At 44.2% G+C, this 13,428-nt stretch overlaps 1 protein-coding gene across 2 annotated transcripts in view; it reads left to right on the forward strand.

Annotated features, from left to right (window-relative positions):
- Window positions 1-13,428, forward strand: part of TMEM117 (transmembrane protein 117) — a 198,117-nt gene that overhangs the window by 122,560 nt on the left and 62,129 nt on the right. The window lies entirely within an intron of this gene.

Here is a 13,428-nt window from a genome sequence, read left to right on the forward strand (position 1 = left end):
CTCTTTAAGGTTTCCAGACTCAAAAGAGAGCAGGGCAATTGAAGGCACAGAAGTCCTGTTCTCTATTGAGCCTGGCAACCCTACCCATTCCTGTGACTGCAATATATTTAAACTGTTTTTTCCATTCTGGGTTTCTACATTGCTGTAACCAACCTTGGGACCTGCTGGTAAAAGGCAGTTAATAAAAATAATAACAAAATTAATACTAATAAAATTAAGAATAAGAATAAGAAGCCTACCTGTGTAAGAATTTTGCAAAATCCTTAGGAGCAGAAGACACACACTTTGGATCTATGTCTACTTTAACTGACTCGTTTCTGCTCAGGTAACCCACATCATACTACAAAAGATAACCTAAGAGTTTTTTTAAACAATGTTTTATTGGGGGAAAAAATCAATATAGCTTTCTTTTGCCATAGAAGAATGAGCTGATAGCTGAGCAATACTGAGTCATCCAGTTTTACTTTGTAAATGAGATGAAATAATAAGAACAAGGTGCTCAGATTTTGGCTTTCCATAATTGCACGTTGTCTACCTCCAACAGGAAAAGCAATAGATAGAACTTCAGATGGATTAAAATAGCAGTAAATCACAAAATGTTAACAGCAGCTGCTGCACTGGTCTCCCTGCTGTCTAATGCACTTACTTTTTATTCCCTTTGTCTTCTCCTACCCCCATTTTGCTTTAAAACCCCATCACACAAAGACATCTTTGAATGGATGCCCCCAAATGATTAGAACAACAAATATGATGCAAACCTTTCACATCCATGGATTTGAGCTACCTTGCTCATACCGCGTCTTTATGCTGAAGATTATACAATCTATTTATTGTACCGACGAATGCACTCACAAGGCCTAGCTTAAAGAGCCTTTAAAATAATGGTGTTGTCAGTAGCCCGGTAAGTGCCTCTCATCCTTTTGTGCTGTGGCGCATTCACAGCCCTCTCCTTTGGAATTGGATTAGCTTGCCTTGCGATGAACCTTGACTCTAATTTACGGCAGTGCTTCCCGCGCCACAAGTGTAAGCCTTTCTCGTTGCTAATGGGCAAATCCCCCTGTGTTTCCACAGAGTGACACCTGACTTTTAGAAGGGGACGAGGGAAAGGTGGAAGGGGGGGGGCGCTTTCAAAAGACAAACCCCCACGTCTGAACACGGAAAAATACTTTTGAGTATTCCTGCTTCCCATCAGCATCCACTTTCCTCTGCCACAACGTAACATAAATTTGATTGCATTAACGACAAAGGCAGTCAGGGAAGAGGGGTTGCCCAAAGACGGCATTAAAATGGATCTAGCGTACATTTAAATTGCATTAGTTCCTCGAGCTGCATTAGCTTAGACGAATACATGTGGCTGAGGTGGAGAATATTACTAAAGCTTTCCACTCCTTCCTTTTGATTAAACTTTCTCCTTGAAATAATTCTAATTGGTTGACCTCCAGAGTCCGCCTCTTTTCCCGGCTTTTAAGAAACAAGATATTTTTTTATGTGTGTTTGTTTTTCTGTTGCTTGGTAGGATTGCTTTGCCCTTAGGTGGATTGAACTGAGCTACTCATTTGAATTCTCAACACTTCTGAAATAAATAGAATGAGAGATGCCTTTGATAAACGGCACTTTTTTTCTGAGACGTTTTTGATACTGGGTTAATGGATTAGGCTGGAGGGAGCTTCTGTGGGTGCCAAGGGCCTTTGGAGGTTCTCCTCTTGAATGTGGGTGACTGTGCTGACCACCACCTCCAGATCTCAATAGATTTTCATGAGCTGTTTGATGACTGACAGTTAGTACAGGATAGGTGCCAGGGCTTGGTTGGAAGAGGAGGAGAGCTCTCCAGTGAGGGCTCAAACTGGCTGGATGAAGAAGACAGGGGCGTAGCCAGGATCAAAACTAGGGGGGGGGCAAGCCATGGTCGTTCAGGGGCGCGGCCACAAAGTGGGAATGTGGGCGGGGCTACAGAGCCAGCTGGCCTAACGACATTGTGGTGGCGGCAGCGGCGGCAGCAGCAGCAGCGGCCACCTTGTGCTTCTGGGGCTGGCAGCGGCGGCGGCTACCCTGCTTGGCTGGAGAGGACGGGAGGGTCGGGCAGGCGAGAGGGGGTGACAGGGTGGGTGAGGGCGAGGCAAGGCATGGCCACAGTCACGACGGCTCCGAGGCATTGCTGCATATCAGCATAATATTTCAACCATGTTGTGGGTTCAAGCCCCACCTTAGGAAAAAATTCCTGCATTGCAGGGGGTTGGACTAGATGACACTTGTGGTCCCTTCCGACTACAATTCTATGATTCCATTGATATATTACCGGTACCATAGCATATGCATCATTCTGCTTTCTTGAATTGTCCTACTCCTAGGCATAGCAGCCAACTCCTAGAGGCCTAGGTGCCCCCCCCCATTACTGGTAAATACCGTATTTGAAAGAGTCATCCCCCCCATTTTGATGGGCTTTCTATGTGGGGCATATCTGCCCCCCCCAGTATTTTATTAAGGATGGAAGAGGGAGGGAAGGAAGGAAGAATAGAGAGAGGGATACCTCATATTTGTGGGTGCCTCTGGGTGATGCTGTGATGCTGGAACTCTGCAGCAAGAGGACGGGAGGGTCGGGCAGGCGAGAGGGGGTGGCAGGGCGGGCGAGGGCGAGGGAAGGCACGGCCGCAGTCACGACAGCTCCGAGGCGTTGCTGCATATCAGCATAATATTTCAACCATGCCGTGGGTTCAAGCCCCACCTTGGGGAAAAATTCCTGCATTGCAGGGGGTTGGACTAGATGACCCTTGTGGTCCCTTCCGACTACAATTCCATGATTCTATTTATATATTACCATAGCATATGCATCATTCTGCTTTCTTGAATTGTCCTAGGTATAGCAGCCAACTTCTAGAGGCCTAGGTGCCTCCCCCCCCCAATTACTGGTAAATACTGTATTTTAAAGAGTCATTCCCCCCCATGTTGATGGGCTTTCTATGTGGGGCTTATCTCCCCCCCCCAGTATTTTATTGAGGATGGAAGAGGGAGGAAAGGAAGGAAGAAATAGAGAGAGGGATAACTCACATTTGTGGGTGCCTCTGGGTAACGCTGTGATGCTAGAACTCTGCAGCAAGAGGAAGATACTGGTACACCTGTACAGGAGCCCTGTAAGCAGCTTTCTCTCTGCTTGATTTACAGCAGGCACGTCCAACAGGTAGATTGTGATCTACCAGTAGATCACTGGATGTCTGTGGTAGATCACTGCTAGATCACTGGCACCCCTAAAAAAAGCTCACCCAAAATTTTCCTCCTCCCTAAAAAAAGCTGAACTATGACCTGAAGCCCTAAACAAAAATGGGCCTCCCTTCCTCCTAAAAGAAGCTCAACAAGTTTGACCTAAACCCCCCAAAACAGGGCTTCCCTTCCTTAAAAAAACTCAACAGCTTTGACCTGAACCCCCCAAAAGGGGGTAGATCACTCCCAGTTTTTAACTCTGTGAGTAGATCAGAGTCTCTTGGGAGGTGGCCACCCCTGATTTAAAGTATACAGATGCAGGAGGAGGGGCAGACTGGAACACCACTGCTTTTTATTTTAACATCACTGTGTCTATCAAAGCTACAGCCCCCCCCCTTCTTATTCACTTCCTTTTAGCCTTGCAGGGCCACCTTAGTCAAATTGAATCCTCTGCACCCTCATTAAATCGCCAATAGAACTGTTAATGCGATCCCTGAATGCTCATTAACAACTCCCATTGAAGAACAATAGGGTGAATAGGGTGAACCTTGCCTGAAGGGATATTCTGCTCCATTGTCTTAACTGCTTAAGCCACTTTGCTTTATTTATTTGATGTGTTTTTGTTACAGTTGTGTTTCCGCCCCCTCCCCCCCACCTCCAGCAAGTGGAGAGCTGCTCTTGCTAAAGCAAAGCCCTTTCCACTTCAGTTTTTGGAGGGGGAAAGAGCTGGTTATGGTCTGTAAAATACAATAATTTTTTGCTTCTGGGGGGGGCAGCTGCCCCCTCCTGCCCCCCTGTCTACGCCCATGGAAGAAGAGGTGGCAGTCTGCCTCCCAAGAGTCCCTCAGGGAGCGCTCCGAAGATGACACCTTAGAGCTCAGAACTTGGTGGTGGGACACTGAGGAGCAGTCATAGAATCATAGAGTTGGAAGAGACCACAAGGGCCATCCAGTCCAACCCCCTGCCAAGCAGGAAACACCATCAAAGCATTCCTGACAGATGGCTGTCAAGCCTCCGCTTAAAGACCTCCAAAGAAGGAGATTCCACCACACTCCTTGGTAGCAAATTCCACTGCTGAACAGCTCTTACTGTCAGGAAGTTCTTCCTAATGTTTAGGTGGAATCTTCTTTCTTGTAGCTTGAATCCATTGCTCCGTGTCCGCTTCTCTGGAGCAGCAGAAAACAAGTCAGCAGAAGGGAGATGATAGAAGCAGGAGACTTGAATGATCAGTGTGTGTGTGTGTGTGTGTGTGTGTGTGTGTGTGTCAGCCAGAAGAAGGAAGGAGAAGCTCCTGTTGGTTCTTCTCTACCTCTGACACCCTGCTCAAGGAGAGTTCTGCACATTGCTGAGCAACGCGCCACACAGGCCCAGAGGAGGAGCTCACCCCCTCAATCTGCTTGATTAGGGATTCAGAGTTAGAGACCAGAGGAGAAAAGCTGTGCCTAGAGCTTAGTTTCAGCAACACTTCCGTTGAGATGCCTTGGACCTTCAGGGCTGCACTGCTGTGGGAAACAACCCCCCTCCTGAGATGACCATGCTGTAAGAGCTGGACTCCCTCCACCCAAAGTCAGGTGTAAATATGTGAATGAAGCATATTTCTTAAAGCTATGTCAGTCTTCGGCGGGCCTTGATTCTCAAAGGAATACAGACCCTGGGTGAGTGCCGGGAACCTTCCTGGGATCTTGCCGCAGCTCAGCAAAGATTGGGGTGGTGTCCAACACTTTGTAACAACGCTAACACCTCTTTGCATGGACGCTACATGTGTGATTGGGATGGTGTGGCCAGCAGGCTTGCTAGCAAGGAGGGGACATGGCCTGCTGTTGTTTCCCTTGACATTCATGACCTGGGGAAAAGAGGTTTGAGTTCCAAGGTAATCCTGAAACATTTCATTTATTTAATACACGGTGAAGGGCAGCTAAGAAATCCTCCTCATGCTACTACTACTACTGCCCTGATTATCATCAGAGGCGCTGACTTGGGCCCCAGACTGTGGGTGCACAACGTCCCTCATCATGACATCATGTTACATTGTGGGGGTCGCAGTGGTGACTGGGTGGCTTCTGATGTACTTCTGAGGCCTCATAGGGACTCAGAGGTTGCGTCCAAGGCCTCATGAGGCCCTCGACGCGACTTCTGGTTTCTTGTGGGACCTGGCACCAGTGATCAGCATCATCATATTATTGTTGTGCCTACTAAGGAGAAATTTCAATCTCTCAACATTGCACAAGACCCTGATGACACAATTTCTTCCTTGTTTTACAGACTTCTGGATGGCTAAATCTGATCTGATTGAAAGTAGAACAGAGCACATGCCACAATACCTTTATTGCACCTACAATTTAATTCTTGCACCTAGTAATTTTGCCCTGTTCTTGTTCCGTTGGACTAGCATGGCTGCTAAATTCTGGTCTGCAAAGTTATTAGAGTAGTCAGTGGTTGGAACAGGTGGAGTTGCCGAGAATCTCTACCTTGCTACTCACTCAGTGACCCATGAATGCTGTACTGTCACTGGAGCTCAATGCAAGCATATATAGCTTTCCAGAATGTCTTTAAACTATGCGGGCATGATATCATCAGAAGCCAATTCCTGCCTTGTGTCCTTGGGTCAAAACAAATGCTATAATATGTCACAAGTGATTCTTTCCTTACCTTAAGACAACTGTGTGTGAAACTAACATCTTTCTCTGATTGAGGAAAGAAAGAAAGAAAGAAAGAAAGAAAGAAAGAAAGAAAGAAAGAAAGAAAGAAAGAAAGAAAGAAAGAAAGAGATGTAAGCATACTCTGGGAACTGCTACGATATAATCTCTGTTTTTTTTAAAAAAAAATCCTTGCAATATTTCATGGGTTGGTTTTGGGTTTGTGTTTTCTTGGAGATTTATTTTTCATAGGTCTAAAAGGACACTGCTCCTCTGACCTGGCTCTGGAGGAATTCTTGTTCCAGGCAAGCCATCTGACTGTTGGCAGATATCTGCAGCTTCTTCCTGTACCAGCCTAATCCCTTTGCTCCAGACGATGGTATTCCTACACCAAGGCAGATGGTGCTGCTGTAGCCAGAATTCCTTAGCGAGCAAGAATTGGTAGGAAGCAGCTGTATACACAGGTCATCTCCAGACTATCAGTATTTTGAGGGTGGGGGATCCAGAGCACACCAGAAATCTAGGTTTGCACAGTTAAAGTGGATTAAAAGTGCTCTGTTGCTCTGGCACAATAAATCCAGTGTTTTTAAAAAGCTGGCTTTTTGAGGTTAGGAAAGTGACAGGGAAATGCATAGAAAAGTGTGGGGAGAGTGAATGATTAATTGGAATATGTATAACCACTGCACAAGCAAATCAGCATGCATGCTCATTGCTGTATAACCTCACTGCAAACTAATCATAATGAATGCTCAATGCAGACTGGACATACGGTAGTCTAACCTCCTCATAAACTTTGTGCAAGCAAATCAGAAGCAATGTGCAATAAGCAGGGCACCTGGAGGAGCCCAGAGACGGGGGAGATTCAATCAGTCAAAGAAAACATAGCAAAATCTCATCCAAAAATGACATCTAAAGGAAAACAAAATATAGAGGTGCTCATATGTAGTTCTAGAAATCTCAAAGCCAAAGAGAATGAGCTGAAATAGTGCCTGATATTGGAAGAGAAGGTTTATAACAGGAAAATCTGGTAGAACAATGACAACCAGTAGAATATATTTCGGTCTAAAGACGACATACAGAAGAAGACAGAAGGATGGGATACACTGGCATTTATTCATTCATCAGATAGGTCATCGAGCAGAATTCATTAGAAATCACGGGAAGAACGAATCCAGCCACATAATAATTATAGGTAGAGAGATCGGGCCAACAAAAAAGGGAATATACATGGCAGCTTTATAATCACTTTTGTGGAAAAATGAAGCATGGTTATAATGTATTGGTGCAATAAAGTGCAGAAAAATATGATCCTATATATACTCCTAGGGACATTGTAAGCTAGATGTCCGAGGCTTAGAAGAGTTGATCATAAAGCTGGCAAGAGGAGACAACCTTTGATTATTTGACAGGAATTCCACTTTGTCCATGGTGAAGCCTGAGGGCAAGGGAAGGTTGCTGGAGGCATGGAGAGAAGCAGCTGCTTCTTTCCGAAGAAGAAGCTGTGGGGTTACGCCAAAGGTCCGTCTGATACACCACCTTGTGCCCTGCAGCAGCCAAGCAGAATGTGAGGACAATGCTTGTCTCCTGTTGTCGCCCTCCAGCAACTGGCATTCAAAGGTCCTGGATGTAATACATCGCCCTCATGATGAGCTGCTATTGAGAGCCACATTCTCCTTTTAATCTCCTTCTCAAAGTCACTAGTGGCCATCACAGCCTTATGGTAGCAAATGCTGTACTGTAATTACTCTCTGTGTATTAAAAAAGAAAGAAAGAAAAAAGAGCTTCGTGTTGTCTGATCTGAACCTCATCCCAACTGGATTCAGGATTGGCAAGTGTAAGAGGAAGAAAACCTCTGTCCTTTCCATCCATTTTGTCCACACTTTACATGGTGTAATAAACCCCTATTATGAGCCTTATTATGGGATGCAGGTGGCACTGTGGTCTAAACCACTGAGCCTCTTGGGCTTGCTGATCAGAAGGTTGGCGGTTCGAATCCCTGCGATGGAGTGAGCTCCTGTTGCTCTGTCCCAGCTCCTGCCAACCTAGCAGTTTGAAAGCATGGCAGTGCAAGTAGATAAATAGGAACGCTGTGGTGGGAAGGTAAATGGTGTTTCCTTGTGCTATGGTTTCCATCACGGTGTCTCGTTGCACCAGAAGAGGTTTAGTCATGCTGGCCAAATGACCCGGAAAGCTGTCTGTGGACAAACGCCGGCTCCCTCGGCCTGAAAGCAAGATGAGTGCTGCAACCCCATAGTTGCCTTTGACTGTACTTAACCACTCTGGGGGTCCTTTACCTTTACCTTTTACTTATGACCCCCATTGGTTGCTTTTTTTAAAAAATGAAAATCCCCAATCATTGTTGCCTTTCCTAAGTGAAGGTGCTTCAACCACTTGAGAAGGGCTGCTCCCTCTTCAGCTCTGCACATCCTTCTTGGGATATGCTGCCCAGAACCGTACAAAGTATTCCAAGTGTGGATGCGCCTTGGTATAACAGTATTACAATACTGCCAGTTTTACACACTCTTATTTTCGTACTGATCTATAGCATTGAATATGATTCCTCCCCCCGCCCCCGCTTTCTCGCCCTGGATTGGCATTTTCACTGAGCCATATACCCACAACAATCTCTTTCCTGGCTAGCCACCACCAGCTCAACTGCCGTGAGTGGATCTGTGAAGTTAATATCCTTTGGCATGTATGCAACCCTGCACCCTTCTTACACCCCCTTTCTCTCCCATTAGCAGTGGATACTTAGCACAGCACAGGGTTGACAATTTGAATAAAATATTGAGGGACCCCAGGTAATCCATGCCCTGCATAAGCAATCACAAAACAGGGTGCACAGCACCATTTGAATGTCAATGCCCATCAACTGTGTGTGTGTGTGGGGGGGTCAGCCCCCAAGAGTTGGGTCCTATGGCATAGCATGAGTTTGAAGGGAGAAAAATTATTTCCCCTCTCTTCCAGCCAGCTATGCAAACTACACCTATTTTTTTTTTCCTAGGAAGCAAAATACAGTGGTACCTTGGGTTGTGGACCCGATCCGTTCCAGGGTGCTGTTCGCACCCCGAAAAGTCCGCAACCTGAGTGGTGCTTTTGAGCATGTGCGAAAGCGCAATAGAGCGCTTCTGCACATGCACGAAGTGCGCAGAATGCTTCTGCGCATGCGCGTACAACAAAACCCAGAAGTAAACACTTCTGGGTCCATCGTGTTTGTAACTGGGAAAAACGCAATCCACAGCGGACGCAACATGAGGTATGACTGTATGTATTTTGTATTTTTTGGAATTTTGAAGTTTCCTTTTAAAAAAACAAACAAACAAACAATACTAGCTTATTCAGGAATCCTTGAATTCATTTGTGGAGATAATGTGGGCTGTCCATTCTGTCTCTGTTGCTTCCCAAGTTGTGTTGAATATTCCGAAGTGAGGTTTAATCATGTCTGAACACACAGTTCTCCCCATGATTGGAACTGGGTCCCTAATCACAGGGGTGTCTGTAAAAATGCTCAACTGCGTGCATTTACAACCCTCTCTCCTTCAAATCTTCCTACTCAACACAGGAAAGGTCAAGGGTGGAGGAAGTGGGGCTGACATGTGACCCTATCATGCACCGTCCACGGACTGAATTTAAGAATTGGTGTTTTGAAGTCCTGATCTCCGACTGGAATTCTTCTAGAACCTCAGAACAGTTACGAAATGAAGGGAATCCATTCATCCCTAAAAATAACCAGCAGCATGACTCAGATTTTTATAGGGCACCTGAAATCCTCTAAAAAGAGAAGTTGGCAGAAGAAAGTAACTTTACAGACTGTAGTCAGGGCATGCTGAACGCTGAATCTGTATCACCTTGCCAGCTTCTCACAACCAGATCTCTGTAGGGTTTTTAGACATTTCTCATCTGACTGCCAAATGCCCATTGATCAGCTGCTGCAGATTGACATGCAGTCGTATCAAATAGATATTATAGAAAGAAATAACCTTACGTAAGTCAGCTTAGCTGCAAAAGCTGTTAAAGTAATCAAAAGTGTGTCCTTTTTTACTTATCATTTCTACTTCACCGAATGGTCCAAAGGTGGGTTGCAAAAATGTCATAATGAAAACAAGAGTCATTTACTTTGATATAATAACATAAAACCACAATGTCTTTTAGTTTAGCAACATCTTTGGCATATATTTATTTTTCTGTGTGAGATTGGGTTTAATTTGTGGAAGGTCCTTGCCAGTGGTGGTGCCCACATGGTGGAACAGCTTCCCCCAAAATCTCTTCCAAGCTGCAGCTTTGTATACTTTTTTTCCTGGGAAGCAAAATCCTCTGTGCTGATGGTGGTTATATTACCGGTAGGAGTGTGCAGCATGTTGTGGCAGCAATGCTTACATTACCTCCCGACAGCTGAGTCTTGCTGCTTACTAGGACCTCCCTACCACCTTATCCCTCTACCTCCTAATGGGACAAATGCATTGACTGGATTGTACTTTGCTGGTATGTTTGCACTGCATTGACCTTCCCACTTCCTCACCCTTCCCATTCTCCCTGCCAGTGTAAGCAGCAGCCTCAGCTGCCAGGAGATCTGCACCACCACCCCACAATGCTGTGCGCTTCTGGCTTGTACGTTGTTCTGTTCACATTTTCTGTTATTCTTCTACTGCATTCATTTTAGTTACAGGTGGGTAGCCGTGTTGGTCTGATGTAGTAAAAAATAAAATAAAATAAATCCTTCCAGCAGCACCTTAAAGACCAACTAAGTTTTTTTTATTTTGGTATGAGCATTCGTGTACATGCACAATTCTTCAGATACCTGAAGAATCTGAAGAAGTGGTTCCGGTTTCCGCCTGCAGGAATGGCGGACCTGTTTTCCATCTCTCTGACCTTCGTAAGGAATTTGGCGGTTGCTAGGGGAGTAAATGGCAACCCCCTACCCTCTCCGGGGGTTACGGAGAGGGGCTGCTGGCCCGCGATGCCCCCAGACCCACTCCGACTGTTTTTGGAGTGGGGGGAGCTTGGGCTGAGCACTTACGAGGGCCAGGACTCCCGGACGCTAATCTGCATGGCGGGGATTTCCATGGTTAAAGAAGATAATTAGGCTTAAATCTATGGACATACTTCAGAAGGAGGGGAAGAAGCGCTGTTTACTGCTGAGAAATTTATGCTGCTGAAAGGAGAGGAGTCAAAGATTGTACTGCATCTGGAAGAAGGATTGATGGGGACGGAGCGATAAGGGAAGCGAGTTTTTATTTTTATTTTCCTTCATATTGTTGCCTCGTACCTTCCCGGACGCGATGTCCTGGCTTGTTTGGAGTGAAAGAGAAGCAAAAGACTGTGTGAGTTGAACTTTATAACTGTTGTTACTGAGCATATTTTTTTAAAGATGTGGAGTTGCCGATGAGAAAAGCCTCCCCCTAGTTGGGCGGAAGGAGTTCTGGACGCGCTCGGAGGATTTATGAGTTGTGACGCACTTTAAATTGGAGCAGCGACCTGAAGCTAAGTTCAGCTATAGGGCAAGGAGATCCATTAATTTACCAAGAGTTTATGGTTTGATGTTTGGGTCTCCTGCCTGAAAAAGCTGTAAATTCTATAATGATCGTGAATCTTCATGGCTATGAGAGAAAGCGAAAGTGATTTGAGCTTTTTGAGATGGCGCTGCTTCGGGCTGCTTCGACGCAACAAGGAGCTCCATTAAGAAGATTTATGGGGAGGCTGGACTGATTAACTCACACAGGAGAAAGAACATCTGTGAAACTTTGTTTGATATTTACTCAGCGGCTGGGAAACAATCGGATGAAAGTGGAAAACATCTATGTGACTGTAAGGGGAAGATCTGGATTATTATGAATTTGGAGGACGATTTGAACTTTAGAAAAAAGACGGCAGTGGACAGTTGCGAGGAATTCCCAATTTCTTGAAGCATGGGAACCCAAATAAAAAATTCTTTAGATGATTTGGCATAACATTCGGTTTGATTGATATATATATGTGTATAATTTGAAATATTGAATGTGATATAATTGGTTTTAATTGGAAAATTAATAAAAATATTAAAAAAAAAAGAATCTGAAGAAGTGTGGAGAAGTATCTTCTTCAGATACCTGAAGTATCTGAAAAAATGTGCATGCACACAAAAGCTCATACCAAAATAAAAAAACTTAGTTGGTCTTTAAGGTGCTGCTCGAAGGATTTTTTTTGTTTTGTTTTGACTACGTCAGACCAACACGGCTACCTACCCGTAACTAAAATGAATGCAGTAGAAGAATAACAGAAAATGTGAACAGAACAACATACAAGCCAGAAGCGCACAGCATTGTTGGGTTTGCATTCATTTTAGTTAGTCAAGTGAAGTCGGTTTGTGAGACTGGAGTCCAACCAAGGTTGAAACTGAGTTGGCATCCCTCTCATTCTTCTCAGAATTCTTTTTCTAAGGGATTCCTTTTAGCTTAGTGCTAAAATAATTTATACATTTCGTGCACTCTCTGTTTATACAAAACCTTAGTAAATAGTGTTTTGTTTGAATGAACCCTAGACGATAAACTTATCTCCGATGATTTAGTTTCATTTTGAGGTGAAGAATGCATAGCATTTTCCAAAACAAAGTAATTGAGACGATCCAAGTGCAGATGAAAGAATATGTAACGTGGTATTAATGTTTTAAAGAACGGTTAGCTATGCCTTTCTTTTTCAACTTCTGTTTATGAAAGGGATGTGAGTGGGTTATCCCTTTGCAACCCATCATTTTAGTTTTAGCAGTTATTTCTCAAAAAGCTTTTTTCATAGACAGGAAGCATGTGTGTGTGTGTGTTTCAGACACTATAGAAATTCCACTTTTGTCATCTGCCACACAGCATTCCAGAGATTACAACATATTTTGCCTGGCTTCAGGAAAAAAACACCATACACTTTGTTTTAATCTATACACAACTTCAATTAGTGTTCAGGTCAGTAAGTGGTAAGACGTTTATGGAATCAATCATTTTGGGTTAAGGAGTATGCAGGCTACAGGCTTACTAATGGAATGGAAATAATGCCTGGAACTTCTCCAGAACCGTCAAAGTCTCAATGGAACAATTAAATATGTATGAATAATGTTTGCAGTGAAGTTCAAACACATCAGCCTGAGGCTTTTATTTTGGGTTCTAATTTATTCACCATTCCCCCCGCCCCCATGCAAATACTGGATGATCCAAAAACATTTTGGAGATCTGTGCCAGCTACATCACATACAGTATATATGTACAAATTCTGACTGACTCATAAAGCTGCAGTTATTTTTTCTACATTGTTTCAGGAAACAGAAATAGATCCTAAAATTGGTAAAGCTTCTCTGCAAGATCCTTATCTTCCTTTAGCACACCATTGACCCCATTGTCATCCAAGAGTTCTGCTACTAATGTCTTGAATATTTCATTGTTGTTGGCCTTCATGTTTTTGGCAATGTCTTTAGCAACTATTGCACCAATGAGTTGTTGATACCTGAATACAGCTGCAAGAAGGAGGAAGACTTTCATTTGAAATAAAGGAAGTAAAGTAAAGGAGGCCATACATCTATAGGTGAAACATTTAAACTCAGGGTTGGTTAATCCCCCCCTTCCCTTTCTCAAACACC

Source organism: Zootoca vivipara, chromosome 9 (assembly GCF_965207765.1).
Source record: "Zootoca vivipara chromosome 9, rZooViv2.hap1.1, whole genome shotgun sequence".
Taxonomy (NCBI): Eukaryota; Metazoa; Chordata; class Lepidosauria; order Squamata; family Lacertidae; genus Zootoca; species Zootoca vivipara.